The 16,515-nt window shown below is 51.7% G+C and overlaps 1 protein-coding gene across 1 annotated transcript in view; it reads left to right on the forward strand.

Moving 5' to 3' along the window:
- PKN2 (protein kinase N2) overlaps positions 1-16,515 on the forward strand; it is a 793,532-nt gene that overhangs the window by 120,362 nt on the left and 656,655 nt on the right. The window lies entirely within an intron of this gene.

Below are 16,515 nucleotides of genomic sequence, written 5' to 3' on the forward strand. Positions count from 1 at the left end.
TTGCACTTGGGCTCTGGGACAGAGACTCAATCAGGTCCTCCTTCCCTGTTGTAATAGCTTCCAAAGCGTTATGATTGGAGAGTGATAGATCAACCCCAGTCACATTGGTGCTCTATGAATCAATGACCTAAACAACCTGCTGTACCTTAACATGTGTCTGACTTTGATTCAATATAGATTATTTCATCCACCAGAAAAGGGGGGTCGGTGTTTGTAATGTGTAAATATCTACATGATGGCATGTGAAGGGGGCGTGGCTAACCGCCGAGCATGGCGGCTGCACAGTGAGCGAGCTCCGCGCCATGACCGGGGAAATCCTGCCAAAATCCTCAGAAATCGGGTGACATTCACCCAGTGATTCCCTGAGGGGAGCCTGTGCGGGGCCGGGGGTCATATTGGCTAGGAGTGGAATATCTGGGGCTGATTATCCTGTCCGACCGGCGAGGTGCCAAGAGATCTGCATGGAGGCCCTGAGAGCTGTGGATTGCTGACGCAGCATTGTGGGCGGAGAGCTGAGACCCTTGCGGGGGCTGGGAGCCAGACACTGGGGTGCGGGACCCCCTATGCCCACCACCACAGCGACACATGGACGGCGTGGGCCCCGGTTCGAGAGGGCCCATGATATTCTGCTGCCGGAGGCCTACGATGCGGGGGAGGACCCACTAGCCCGCCTACTCTACATGGTGAACCGGCAGCTCAACGCGGTGGACTGCTTCCTGCATCGTGTGAGTGCTGCCTCCTACCTGGTGGTGTGCTGAGCAGTGGTGCTGACCGAGCCTGGCCATGCCGGCGTGAATAAAGAAATAAAGAGCGGAGGACCCACTGTTGCCGCAGAGACTGAGATGCCGGCGGCCCGTGCCGGGGGCGGAGAATGGTGCAGCCTATACTACCTGCGCTGGTGATGGGCGGAGGCGACTGTAGCCTCTGGTCTTAATGCTGGGGGTGTCTGCTGGCGGCGGATGGGTACTGGCTCAACCCGTCTGGATACGAGGGCGACGGTGGCTGGGCCTGTATCCTGCTGGGTGCGGCCGAGGGCCGGTCCTGCTGCCTCCCCTCCCCCCTACCCTGCTGAGGTATTGGGGTGCCCCCCTGGGGGTCCTAGCTGGCGCCAGATGCCCGCGGTCCTGGGAGAGCAAAGCGGGCCCGTGCAGACCCACTAAATTCAGGGCCTGCACTGGTGGAGGCCGGTGGCCCGAGTGGAGGGGTGGCTGTGACCTGTGGGGACTGCGGTGCCCTGCCTGGCCGGCGGTGAACACCGACAGCATTGGGCGAAGCCCGAGAGCCTGCAGAGTGGCTGTGTTGGACACTCTGGTCTTCGACGGGGCTCCCGGAGTGGGGCTTCCATTGCTTGCTGTGGGCTGCGTCACGGCGGGTCTGGACCTGGCAAAGGTAAGGCCGGCTGATCGTCTTGAGGCACCGATATTCCTAGTGGCGAAGGAACCGGAGGAACCAGGTAGCAGCATTGGCAGTGCTACTCAGGTGTGCGCTGGAGGTCCGGTGCCTGCCGTCCGCCAAAAGAGCCTCTGTTGGAGACCGTTGCACCACCCCCGCCCCCAGTGGGGTCGGCACCCACACTCAGATCTGCTGAAAAACGTACACTGGGCATATGGTAAGTGTGGCACAGGCGCCCCGGGGGGGGGGGTGGTGGGGGGGCAATGACCATCCCAGTGCATTACCTACTTTACACAGGGTGCGGTGAGTGCGGTTCACCAGGGCATAAGGGATTTGGAGGCGCAACCATTCCCCCCACGCTCCTGCATTACAGAAACTAGACTGACACTGGCGGACACTCAAACGCACTGACATAGTCAACGTGCACGTGGGACCCCCCCAACGGAGGGCACGAGTACCAGGAGACCGAGATTCAAACTAAGCGGCACACACCACCACAGCATAAACACAAGCTGGACTTCTCCCTCACTCTAACGCCTGCCTTGTCTGGACCGGCCGCCCCGGCGCCTGTACCGGTCACTAGCGGCGGTGGCCTTGGCTCCTCACATAGTGGCTGCACATCTCCACCTACAGGTGAGGCACGAATCAATTATACATGATGGGTCGCCCAAAGGGGAAAAATGCAGACGCGAACAGTGCTGATACCCAGCCCACAGAGGACATAGCAGCCCCTACACAAATGACTAACACTATCCCACCAACCAACCTAGAGACTCCACCGGATAAGTTGGACCTTATACTGCAGGAAGTGAGGGACTCGAGAAAGGTGATTTAGCAGCAACTGGGATCCCTGACAACCAGATTTACTCACCTGAAGGCCAAGCTCGCCGCCACATTTAAGGACAACAAACTAGCGATTGAGGAAATTCTGTCGCAACACAAAGAGCATGGAGAACAACTTAAACAGCTTCTGCGGCAGGTGGTGGGTCTTCAGTACAGGGTGCACGATGCCGAGGGGAGGGCCAGACGCAATAACATCAGCGTAATTGGCCTGCCAGAACGATGTGAGGGACAGAACGCAACTGTATTTATGGAACGATGGTTCAAAGACCATGTGGCCCCAGACGGCCTCTCAGATTTCTTTTGTGTTGAACGAGCACACAGAATTCCCAAGGGCAGGGCAAACGGCGGGAGCCCAACCCCGCCCGCTGATAGTAAAAATACTGAATTTCAGAGACTGGGACGTACTCTTACAGAAAGCCAGAGAGTTGTCTCTGATTCAGTATGAAAATCAGAGGGTATCACTATACCCGGACTATACTGTCTTAGTGCAAAGAAAGCGCTCTCACTACTAGGAAGTAAAGACCAGACTCAGAACCCTAAACATCAAATATGTCCTGTTATTCCCGGCCAGGCTCAAAGTGATCTATGATCAAAAAACGCGTTTTTACGACACCCCGGAAGAAGTGGAGGAATGGCTTGAGATCACTTTCCCCCAGTCGGGGTCTGGCCTTTCCTCACAGAGCACAACATGCGCCCCGAAGGCCCAAACGGAGCTGACGACTGCGCCGCCGATTGATGAAAACTATACCCCGTAACAGGAACCCCTCACCGGGGCTGGCCCAAAAGGGACGTGCGGAGGCGCTGGAGACGGCCAACAAGTTCCGGGAAGGCACGCATCATATATCCTAGGACTCCTCTGAGGAACATACTGTACACTCGGACTCTGGAAGTAGTATTGCATTGTTTAGAGGGATTACACCCCAAACAGCGGAGGGTTTCCTGGGTTAGAGGAACGATTGGCAAAGGGGAACAATGTTTCTGTACAAGAAGTACCCAGTTGGATCGACCTCTGTAAGCTGGGAAGCACTCCCCTTTTTCTACAATCCCAAATTTGACACATACTACTGACACCAGTCCGGGCAGCATAGAGCCCGCACCACCTACATTTCCAGAGTTAGAGAGCGTGAGAGCCGCACACACCCTCATGGCGAAAGCAACGACTACACAGTTAATAGTTAACACTGTTGTAAACGTGGTTTGGACCATCACTGTTCTTCTGCTGGACCGAGTATTCTTAGTTAGCGCTCAAATGTTAGTACAGCCTGACCTAACCCTCCCTGCTACTCTACATACTGCTGTCCCCCTCTTGTGGGAAACGTGCAGGACACACGTACACAACGCATACACATGCAGGACAGTTATAAAAGTATTACTTGGAACTTACGTGGACTGGGGTCCATATACAAAAGGCACAGAATCCATGCACAGTTAAACAGGCGGCATGTGCATATAACATTACTGCAGGATTCCCACCTTACTGTGGCTGAGGCAGCCAAATTACGCAAGAAATGGAGAGGCCAGGTCTTCTACACATCCTACTCTGCCTTTGCCCGAGGCGCCTCCATCTGGATGCGTAGTGGGGTTCGCTTCAAGATGCTGGAACAACGGGTGGACCCAATGGGGAGATCTATACTAGTGAGAGGTACCTTAGATGGTGCACAAATAGTGCTAGGGAGCATATACGCCCCTAACTTTGAGCAGGATAAATTCCTTTTGAACCTCAACCCTATCCTTGCGCCCTGGACAACATACCCATTGATACTTGGAGGGGACTATAATGCTGTACTTGATATAGACAAGGATAGATCACGCCCTTCTCTCCCCTCCACGGTGCTGGCACATTAGACAGGCCTAGGCATTGTGAAAATGGGTGGAGGGATGGTCCCTGGGGGATGCCTGGCGACTAAAGTACCCTAATAGTAGGGAATACTCTTTTTTTCTCATACCCACACCAACTGCACACTAGAATCTACAGGATCCTCTTTTCCCTCCCTACCACCTCCCAGATAACACATGCCTCATACCTGGGAAAAACCTTCTCAGACCATAACCCCTTAGAGGTCACTCTTGCCTGGGGTAGAATCCCTACTCCGGTTCCCACCTGGAAGCTATGGCCCCAGGTGCTCAAAGACCAGGTATTTTGTAGCACATTATCTGCGAGAATCACCAACTACTTCGCGGAGAACGCTGGCACTGCCTCCTCGCCGCAGGTGGACTGGGAATGGGAATAGCAATTAGCTCCCAAACAAACGATTGAAAGCAAGAGGATCCTGAGGAAGATTTTAAAGACCACCCGGGATTTATTCCCCAATCTCAACTAGCATAACAGTACTAAATCCCTGGGTCTAAACTAGAAACTAGTACAAAATGTGTTCACAACTACATGGCAAATAAAAACAAACAGAATCACAGATACCACCAAGAAAAAAGTTGGGCATTTCCCTTTTTAGGACAAAATCCCACTCACCATGAGGTGACATGCTTCATCATAGGGACTCTCCTCTCAAAAGAAAAACCTAGTTCCTTTGAGGGCTACAACCCTCTCGTAGAGAGAGGGGAGCTCAGGGATGTTTTGTAACAAAAAGGATAGTCTCAATCCTCATATGAAGAGCAATAAGATTATTAGAGAGTAAGGGCGCAGCGCAAAAGAAGTGAAAAGAGTTAAAAGAAAACTAGCTAGGAGGTGTCAATACTAAATTTATTCCAAGACACCAGCTGCCAGGATTAAAAACAGAGCACCAGTGGTATGAATTTATAACCGCTATGGTGAGAAAGAAGGTTGGTCAACATGTTTCAGCCACAATACCCACACGTAGGTTAGGCTTTCTTCAGGACCTCAAACAGGTGCTGCTGCGAACAAGTAAATCAGTGCAACGAAAATAGGATATATATATGATGAAGCATGTCACCTCATGGTGAGTGAGGGATTTTGTCCTAAAAAGGAAATGCCCAACTTTTTTCTTGGTGGTATCTGGGATTCTGTTTGTTTTTATTCGCCATGTAGTTGTGAACACATTTTGTACTAGTTTCTAGTTTAGACCCAGGTATTTCGTACTGTTATGCGAATAGCAATTAGCACCACAGCAGGGATCAGGAAGGAAATACATAACAATGTCATAGAGGTTAAAAATTCATTGAATAAGTTAGAGCAGGATGCAGCTGCGGACAACACCAAGGGAGCAGCACTACAAGAAGCCTGCATTAAACACGCAGAGCTATTAGAAACACTAAGACAAGTTGACTACACCACATACACTTGGGCAAAGGATGCTGAAGCTGACAAAGCTGGTCTGCTCCTGGCGCGTATAATTAGACGATCCCCCGCAGACTCCAATACATGAGATACTCACGCAATGTGGGAATACTGTGGACATGCAGCAAGACATTAACTCGGCCTTCTGTGAATATTACCAAACTCTATACTAATCAACGCCACAACTGGAAGACTCCCCCCTCCATGCATACTTGACCAACCTCCCCTTTCCTAAACTTACACAAGCACCACAAAAAGATCTCTCTGGCCCAATCACGAGAGCAGAAATCAAAGAAGCCATTTAGCTCTTCCCCCGCAATAGGCCCCTGGACTAGACTGCCTCCCCGCTGAGTTCTTTGCCACATACGCAGATGCTCTAGTCCCGCACCTTGAGCGACTATACAATGCTGCGATAGACTCAGGAACGTTACCCCGCACCACGATGCAGGCGTTAGTGGTGCCCCTCCCTAAGCCAGGCCGCTCTCTGTTAGACCTCTCGGGATATAGACCCTTATCCCTACTCGCAACGGACTACAAAATCCTGAGCAAAGTCCTGGCGCGTCGTCAACTCCCGCATTTGCACAAACTTCTTCACCCTGACCAATGCGGGTTTGTGCCGGCGAGGAGCACTTCATTTAATATCAGGAGGCTGTACCATGCATTGGAATCCACACTCCCAACCAATCACCTGGTGGGTTGCATCACACTAGACCTGCGGCAAGATTTTTATACCCTTAGATGGGATAACATCATGCGTACGCTAGGAAAGTTTGGAATCGCCCCAGATTATCTGAAATGGATTCAGTTATTGTACTCCACCCCCTCGGCCAGGGCTCATACCGGCATACATATCTCACGGGAGTACCCTATTGGCAGCGGCACACAACAGGGATGCTCACTGCCCCCCTTGTTATTTGTGCTAGCTATGGAACCACTGGCTCTTAAGGTACGACTGACGGCGGAGCAGAAGGGGATCCGACTGGGCCACGCAACGCACGTGATATCTGCTTACGCAGACGACCTCATCGTATATGTAAATGACTTGACTACCGACCTCGCACCGCTACCTGAGACCTTTGCTCACTTTGCACGACTCTCAGGACTGGCAATATATGAGAACAAGTCACAGGTCTTCTTCTTCCATCCGGAAGGAAGCCCGGACGGGATACAGTTCGGACAACTCCGCCTGACGGTTGCCCCCCACACCTTCAAATACCTGGGGATACAAATTTATAGGAACACGCCAGATCTCATAGAGGGGAACCTGAACAAAGCTGTCCGAGCGCTCAGAGCGCAGGTCACATTTTGGATGTCCTTACCACTCTCGGTAATGGGTAGAGTGCCGATTTCGAAGATGGGAGTTTCTGCCCCGCTTATTATATTATTTTGTAAATCTACCAGTAGTGATCCCAACAAATACGCTTACATCCCTGAACAAGTTACTGACTGACTTGATCTAGGGCAATGGCCGCCGTAGAGTGGGTCTGGCTAAAATGAATTTGGATACGAACAAGGGCGGACTGGGGGTCCCGGATTTCCGCACCTATTGTTATGCAGGCCAACTGCAGTGGCTATCATTCTGGCTTGCAGGGCATAATTTGCACGAAATAGGCTACACAACCATAGAACTCGAGAGAGAGAGAGAGGGGAATTACACACACTCCTGCTCCCGCTGACCAGAATGCCCACCCCTACCACCCAATACTTTTACGTACTGCACTCGCATACTGGAAAAAATCCCTACACTACACATGCAGTTGCTCCCAATACTCTGGAAGCATTCAAGCTGCTTGCCCCGGCGCCAGTTCCGGTAGCGCAGGATCAATAGGTACCCTCTCCCCCCTCCTGGGACTTGTCCCAATCCTTCCCCCCCCCCCTCCTCCACCCTCTATTCTCCCCCCTCCCCCAGTCCCCCCATAGGGAACAAAAAATAAGCACGCATTTGGCGGTACAAATTCAACACTAAAATCATACAATACACACACACACACACACACAACCCATGAGAGGGTAGGTTCAGCAGCAGCAGTAAAACACATAACCACAGGGATGGGTCAAGGTCAGCTAATTTAGGAGGGGGGCGGGGAGGGGTAGTTTATTGTTGTGAAGCTCTACTGTAATATCCTACATTTTCAGGCATCCCAGTGCAAGCGTAACAAATTTCAGTAGCCTACTAGAGACTATAAATGCACAACCCAGACCGCTTGCTCTAGCTAACGTGACTGTAATTGGAATGTACATCATCTGATACATTGTTTGTGGAATCACTAAGATGTATTTGAGCTTGAGGGTCTGAAGAAGCCTGATGAATACCAAATGTTTATTTGGTTCTCTCCCAAGTATGATGCTGAAGTTGGAAAATTAATAAAATATGTTTAAAAAAAATAAATAAAAAAGATGGCATGTGAAAATACCTAGGATGACACACTCCTAACGGTCCACATGCCTAGCAAGACCTTAACCCTAAAACATAGTATGCCCCCACATATACTAGAAGCATACATTTGTCATAATAAACCAATGCAACACCACTAAAGTCACTAAGGGTGGGACCAAATTACGATAAAAATCATTAGTGTCCAAAAGGACTCACTGTTAACCTTGCCATAGTCAATATAGCATTCAAATTTTTAATAAGCCACGTGCACAAACCTATCATCTACTCATTTATACATACTGCTTCACAGCCTTAGGACCTGCCAAGTACTCCAGAGCTCATGGTGTACAATACCCAGTTCCAGCAGTGCTTGCAGTCTTGGCAAACCTCTCCCAGGGTCAACAATATAAACTCCTGGGAGAGGTGAGGTGACACGCCTTTTGAGATTTTATAGGGCCGGCATGGGAACCAGCAGCTTTCTTCTCAACCATCCCTCCTCCCCAAAATGGAGCATGGGTGGGAACAGCTTGGTGGCTGTGCCTGCCCATCTCCAGACAAAAGCACAGGGGGTGCAGGGAAAGCACGTGGATTCACTCCAAGGCCTTTGGCCTGTCCTGGGAGCCTAAAGGTGGTCTTGTTTTTATGATGGTGGAGCCTCATGGGATGTTAGGTAAGTGCTCACTTTGTGTTGTCCCTTTTATCATCTTGCTTGGTTAGTAATTCCCTGTGGCATGGGGGGTCCTCAGAAACCATTCTGAGATGAGAGGGGGGCCATGCATTCTCAATCATCACCCCTCAGTAATCTTCTCTTTTCCTGGGGCCTTGGCCATCCCCTGGGAGTACACCAGCTCAAGATCTGTGTGCTTCCTGTTCCGGTCTCCTCTGTTCCTCTTGCTGTCTCCTGGTGTGACTGTAGTGGAAGTCTCGTATTACCTCGACTGCTCAACAGTTTGACGGCTCAGCGGCCGAATTTGACTTCTAGCTTTTCCAGGTGACTCAACCTCATTACCTGCTGGTTGGTCGCCCGGCTCCCTCCGTTGTTTGGGTCCCCTCTTCTGGGATCAGTCAGAGTGCTCCGAACCCCAAGCCTTGCAGTGAATCGAGGCCTGGCCTGGCTTGGGGCGGGGGGGACAGGAGTTGTGAGTCACGGGATGAAGGAGATGCTGCTGGTTGTTCGGGGGTCGCAACCATCCGTCCCAGCGGGTCTGAGACTGAACTCAAGGAGCCACTAGGTGAAGAGTGGCAGCCGTTTGTTTAGCCGTTTGTCCGGTTACGTCAAATTGCCTCCAACTATCCTTTTCATTGCCGCAGAGCCTCTGGTAGAAGAGGGAGGATTTGCTGCATGTCGGGCGTAGCCAGGTTGCAACGGTGAGCCACGGTGCACAGAGGAATCTGGCATAGGCTTGCTCACCGGGTAGCTCCTACACCCTTTTTTCTCCTGATTGACTCCATCCTCGCTTCCATCCTCAGCGGCTCTGTGCCTCCTGCACTCGCTGCTACACCTGTTTACAATCCAACATTTTCTGCTCCTCATTCCCTCACATCTTTCTCCTGTCAGTTTTTTTTCTTACTAACGCCTTATCAACGTCCTATTAACGCCTTATTACAGCGTCTGAGACACCTGAGGGATAAGGTAGGGGCAACTGCTTTTGAATTGCTTTTGATTCTTGAACTTTTAAGGTTCTCGAGGACAGAAATGCATGATAGGCTTGTGGCCACGGCTATGAGATCTAATAGATGTGCAACTGTATTTGGAGGTTGCCTTGGCACTTGTTTTACTAGCTTGCTCTTGTTGTGCACTGGTTCGTATTGGAGTAGGCTTGGGCCAGATGTTTGACGGTGACTGTGTCTGCTGCCCTGCCTGTTTGGCCGCCTGCTTGTCTGCTTACTATTTAGCATCACTAGATCATCTGACCCTTCTCAGATCAAGGGAATATCTTCTTGTGGCCCATTGCAATACTGAGGAGTTAGCATTGGGGGAGGCATAACTGGTGGAGGGGTGCTCATGCCCCGAACATGCAATTGCCATTCGGATGCTGGGCCACCATGCCCTGCAGTTCGGCAGGAGTCTGTGATCCACCTGCGATCCATGATTAACACAACATCGTTTAGACTGCCTTCTTGTACCTGATTGTGCCCAATGAATATTGTCCTTGGGCAAAGACACCTCTATCACAAAAACGCAGACGCGTGTTGTAATCCCTCAAAGATCTCTTCGCTTCAAAAGCAGTACTTTTGAACAGCCAGCCCTTGAATAGTCAAAGTCCTTCCTTAACTGTATTTTTTACAATCCCAAGTACTAAACCCCTGCCATCCTATGTGGCCCAGTCATTCCAGCCCTGTGTGAACGCAGATAGATCGGCAAGATTTGCCAACACTGCCTCGGCACCAATTAGTGCAATGTATAGGAATTCTAAGAAACGCATTACTGACTTTTACCTGAATATCCAGGGTAAACCAATCTGCTGCAGCCCTAGTGCAAAAAGAAAGGACACTGAAAAATGAGTTCATTGAGATATGAGGCCAGTAAAGAGACTAGCAAAGAAATGGTGAGTAAATCCAAACACCTAAAAGAAGAAGGGGGAAGTACTGTCCTCCCCATATTGTCAATACCAACCAGGCAGATAGGGGATCAAGTCAATACTGGGGGTCAAATCAGTACAGATTATAGTGCTAACATAATCACGCCAAATGAGGCGGAGCCAGGAAGTTTCTGTACCATGCTACAATTAGCAGAGTTGCCCCAAAACACGTCGCTCCCTGGTACCTCCCACCCCATGCCCGACAGCACTTGAGATTCCAGGTACTTTGTGAAGCAGAGGCAGGAACAACGCCAAGTTCTTGTACAAATTGCAAGCCTCTGGCACAGGCCCTGGACAGCTCAAACAGCTAAGCTTCCAGTGAAGGGACAAAATAATTATAGATGACCTGAAGGATCAAGTATCGAGGATTGCCAGAGTCAGAACGCACACAAGTGCAACTCCAAGATCTCTGAGCCCTATACTATCCAACACTTCACCTGTGAGAGTGGTTTACTCACAGAGAGAAGCGAAAACAAAAGGAGAAGCACAACAAAGTTCCTTGTTGGAGAGTAGCCCAATTAATCTGCAACTACTGAATGAATATGCATTGCCAGATGTCTCTATCTATAAACTCACCAAAAGAACAATTAACCAGGAGCCAAGCATCTAGTCCGTAAAGACGGGTTGTCCACCAGACCCCAACACATATTACAATGAGATGCAGGGTACCAGTTTTACAGCACCTCTGCCTCTAGATTCAGGGACCCCCCTTTGCAGAGAACTTAATCATACAGAGCCCTCCCAGCTGCCCCAAGTCAAGGTCATATAATCTCTAGTTCCCTGTTCTCCCTGGAACGGGTACTGAGTTAGGTACTCACATTACTTCAGAGCGTTGTCCGTAATGACCACAGCACTGATCTCCTTAAGCTCATACTGGAAGCTATAGCCATGAAACCAACTAAGCATGTGTTAATTCTTCTGCTGTAGAAGCCTCAATGCAAACAAGTATCAGCGCAAATACCTGGTCCGTTCCGCCGTCCAGACCTTAAGGAGTCTTCAGTTCCACTTCCTGTCCGCTAGTATACTGAAGAATTCTAGAATCCGGGGAAAAAACAAATCAGCAGAAGGTCTGGAAGGTGGAGACTGGGTCTAATGATAGGGGCCAATGGAGCAAGGTGTACTCTAGCCCTGGACCCTGCAGTGCAGTAAATCCAAGCAGCGATATTCCATCGGGTGAAGCATAGAGTGTAATTCAATCAGGAAACGGTGCTAGCTGCCATACGGTCCCTAAAGGCGACACAAGCATTCAGGCAGTAACTGAACTGCCACTTGAAGCTGTGAAGAACAGATGCTAGACTCCACCACACAAAAAGTTGCAATCAGTAACCCAGCACAATGCTTAAAAGTGGCGGGCACGGGGGCGTGGCTAGCTGCCATTGCGAATGGCCGCTGCCTGATCAAGCTCCAACCTTCCCGCCGCCTATTCTGCTCCATCCTATGCCAACCACGAAACTTACCTGTGCTGAAGCGGCTGGATTCCTCTCCCTGCCCCGTGGAGAGGCTTTCGAGCTCCTGGCGGTGCGTGTGTAGGCTCACGTCACCCCTCACGGCTGGACACTGATGACGGCTCCCCGGAGCAGATTGAAGGAGGAGGAGAGCCCTGGCATGCAGGTGGGCTGATTCTGCGGGCTCTAAGAACTGCCGCGCGGTGCCCCCTGCGTAGCGGTGATCGCGGGGCATCTGAGGCAGTGACGGAAACTGCTGCCCGGCATCGACGACGGAGGTGCGGGCCCCCAGTGATCGCTGTCGCGGCTGGAGGCCCCGGCTCTGCGGCCTCCGAGGCGGGGGCGTGGCGTTGAGTATCCGGAGGCCGGGCAGTGAATGATTGCTGAGCCCACCCGGAGCTGAAGTGCGGTGACTCAGCGAAACGGCCCGAGAGAGGGTGGCGGCCATGAATGGTGAGGCCTGACTGATGCTGCACGACCTAACAGGGCACAATCTAGGTCCCGGCTGCGGCCTAAAAGCAGGTGTGGTGCTCAGAGAGCCGGTGCAAAGAGAGCCCTATGAAAACTGCTGCTGGGCGGAGGATGCCTGAAGGCTGCTGGGGACTGTGAGAGTGCCCACCGGTCGCCCTGCTGTGCCTGCAACCTCGTGATCCGAGAGGTAGGAGTGGGGGTACGTGTGGCTGCACCCTGGGGGCTGAGGTATAGTTAGAGACACGGCTGGTGGGACTCTGGACTGTCGAACTGGGGCTACATGGGCCCGGCTGCTGAGACCTGAAGTGTGGGACGGGCTGCTGACGCTCAGTGTGGAAGACATCGGGGCGCGCACTGAGCGAAGACACCGTGTCCTTGGGTTTCAAGGGGCACTCTGGATTGAGGGTGTCTGGTGCGGAGGGGTTCCCCCCCTTTATTTGACTGGAGGTGAGAAAAGAGGGCCGGCGCTTTTGCGTGCTCGCAGGAATCGCGAAGAAGGTGCTGTTGGACTGTCAGAGGAGGCGCCCTGAGTGATGAGCCCCCCGCGCCACGTGCGGATGGAACGCTTTTCGAAGAGCTGGGCACCGAGGGAGCGCTCCTTTCTCTGAATCCATGGTGGTGTGGGAGGCTTTAGCACCTCTACCGGACACTACTGTAACCAAGTGACGGGGAGAGCGGAGAGAGCCGCCAAGTGCGGGACAGGGATGCGTTTGACTCCATCATATTGAGGATAGTAGCTACGACTCTGGAGGTTCAGTCTGGGCAGCTGAAGCTTTGGGGCTGCGATAACAAAGAAGTGGCCTTGGGAGTATAGCGCACGAACTGGGTCAATCCCATCAACAAATTGAAAGCGTCTTGTGCCCTTATCCAGTGAGTTGCCCGGTACTACGCAGCCATGGCGACGGGAGGGAAAGGTCCCAAGGCCAACGCCCAAAAGCAGCTTGCAAAATTTGCATGGTCCAAAGCAGAAGACGGGGGTGAATCGCCGCAATTGGAAGGGGATGGTGGGGCGGCTGCCTCTGCACGGGGCCCGGAGCCAACTCTTCATGATGTCATGGCGGCTATCAATGGGGTACGAGCCTCGGTGGACACGGTCAATGTAGAGGTCTCTCTGATTAGAGCTGACTTTCGGAAGATGGACGCGAAAGTTAAAGACCTCAAGATAGTCGTTCGCGCCCTGCAGACGGATACGTCGGAACTTCAAACGCAAATGCTTGAAATGCAGAAGAGGCAGGAGAGGATGTCGCAACAGCTCGATGACTACGAAGGCCAGGCCCGTCGAAATAACATTCGTATTTTGGGGGTTCCGGAAAAAACTGAGGGGTCGGCCGCTGACCTGTATGTGGAGGATCTCATTACGAAACACCTGAAGCCCAAGACTTTGTCTAGCTATTTCTCTATTGAGAGAGCCCACAGGGTGCCAAGAGGTAGACCAAAACCAGGAGCATCCCCGAGACCCCTAATTGCCCGGGTTTTCAACTACCGGGATAGGGACATCATCCTCCAGACCGCGCACTCCAATCCTCCCCTGAGGATAGATAAATATGAAGTGGCTTTCTTTCCTGATTTCACGGCCAAGGTTCAAGCTCAGCGCCGCAGTTTCCAGGCGGTGAAGAGGGAACTACGAGATCGGGAGATGAAATACAAGATGCTCTTTCCAGCGCGGCTGAGAGTGGAGTCGGAGGGCAAGTCGTGGTTTTTTGACTCACTGGATGCAGTCTGGGAATGGCTAGATGGTTGGAGCAAGGCGGGAAGCCACAGAAGAGATCGACCTGGGAGACCGGGCCAGCACAGAAGCACCCTGGGGGTGGTGGCGAACAATGGCTCGGCAGAAAGCAACAGTCAGCTGACGGAGCAGGACTTAACCCCCATGGAAGTGCAAGTAGGGAGGCATGGGGGGGGGTGGACATTCCCAGCACAGCGAGACTTTCATTATGGGACTTCATGTAACGGGGCGATTTGAGGGGTTTCATTGCTATGATCTGACAAGGACTAGATGTTATTAAGCATGGGTGGCTACACTGCAAGTTAAATGTAATGTGTATATGCGGGAATGGGGGCCATATTACCCCGTGCGTTTATGACATTCTGGGGGGGGAGAAGCACTCTGCCATGTTTGGGGGTGGGTAGTTTTGAATCCATGGGCAGGGGGGCAGGGTGGGGGGATGGGGTTGAGGGGGGAGGTGGGGGGTGTTTGAAGGTTATTTGGTTTCTTGGCGGGATGTACGAGTCAACGATCCTAGGGAGCGATGTGATTGCGAAGCAGAGGGGGTGACCAATAATGGACAGACTGTTGTATAAGTTTTCTTCAACTGCAATGATCCGTTCGAGTGATGAGTATTTTGGGACTTGGGATGGGGGGGATAGAGACAGGACACTCTCTGTACTGACCTGGAATGTTAACGGAATGGGGGACAAGATCAAGAGAGGAATAGTGCAACAGTACTTGAAGCGACACTCTCCTGATGTGGTTCTGCTGCAGGAGACACACCTGGTGGGGCAAAAGACTAAGACCCTCACTAGGTGGGGGTATAAACTACTGGTCCATGCGGATTATACATCGGGGTCCAGGGGAACGGCGATTCTGGTTAAAAAATCCTTACCTCTCATAGTGGGTAAGATATAGGCGGACCCGGCGGGGAGATTCGCAGGAGTGGAGGCCCAATGGGACGGTAGAGCGCTTAATATAATCTCGGTTTACTTGCCCCCCGCTCTGGGCAATGTAGCCGTAGAAGATCTTGGGGGGGAGATTAACGGGACTCCAAGAAGGTGCGTTGATTATGGGAGGCGACTACAACATGACATTGGATGACACGGTTGATCGCCATCCACCGAGATCACAGGCGAAATCCAATGTCTTGATGGCTGACTTTGTGGCGGCGCTGGGACTGGTGGATGTAGGTCGGACATTGCAGCCCACGGGCAAGCTCTTCACCTTTTTCTAGGGCATGCACCATAGCTTATCACGTATAGATTACTTCCTTACACATCTGTCAGCAACTTCGTAAAATCCCAAGTTCTGCCCAGGGGCATATCTGACCACTCCCCGGTCTGGGTGGAGTATACACACTGGGAGAGGCAGGCACGTACCACCATCGTTATTAACCCATGGCTCCTACACATACCGGACATTAGGGAAGAACTCTGTAAACAAAAGGAGAACTACTTTTCGGAAAATGTCGGGTCAGTCAAATCTGCTCAGACAATGTGTGAGGCATATAAGGTGGTTCTGAAAGGGCAGGCCTTATCCTTGAAGATGGGATACATCACTAAGAAGCGTGAGCTCATGGCGCAGGTGGAACATGACCTTCTTAACTTAGAAAGAGAGCATGCCAAGCATCCTTCTCCTGATACGGCGCACATGCTTCTACTGAAGCAGGATGAATATCGGCTTAAAACCAGGGTACATATGGTGGCCAAATATCGCCACACCCAGCATAGAATATATGAAATGGGGGATAGAGCGGGAAGGACACTAGCTTGGTTAGAGCGACGAGAACAGGGATCGAGATGGGTAAACAAGCTGGCAAGGCCAGGAGGTGACGCGGTGTCACACCCACAGGACATTGCAGAGGAATTTGCGGCTCACTTAGAAAAGGTGTATTCCCCCTCTACTCACTACCCGGCTGCGGACTCGCGTAAGCTTCTCCAGGATAGTAATGTGCTAGTCCTCTCGGAGGTGGATAGGGAGACATTGGATGAGGCTCTCTCCGCTTCAGAGATTGGCAAAGCTATAGGGCAGATCAAGTCGGGGAAGGAGATGGGACCTAACAGCATCCCTGTTGAATTTTTAAAAGCTACTGCCTCCCGCACGATTCCGCATTTAAAGGCCATGTACGAGGAGAGCCTGGAGATGGGCCGGTTGCCAGTGGATCAAAGATTGGCTACCATTGTAGTAATCCACAAGGCGGGCAAGCCGGCGGATGCCTGTGGCTCCTATGGACCGATCTCGTTGATCAATGTGGAGGGAAAGGTGCTAACGAAAGTTCGGGCCAATAGGTTGGTGTCGGTTATTGAAACATTGGTCCACCCGGACCAGTCTGGGTTTCTACCTAGAAGAAATACGCCCCTCAATTTAAGGCACATACATAACGTAATGGCGTGTAGAAAATACATTGAGGAGGATGCCGCGGTGCTGTCACTCGATGCCTC

Source organism: Triturus cristatus, chromosome 4_2, assembly GCF_964204655.1.
Source record: "Triturus cristatus chromosome 4_2, aTriCri1.1, whole genome shotgun sequence".
NCBI lineage: Eukaryota > Metazoa > Chordata > Amphibia > Caudata > Salamandridae > Triturus > Triturus cristatus.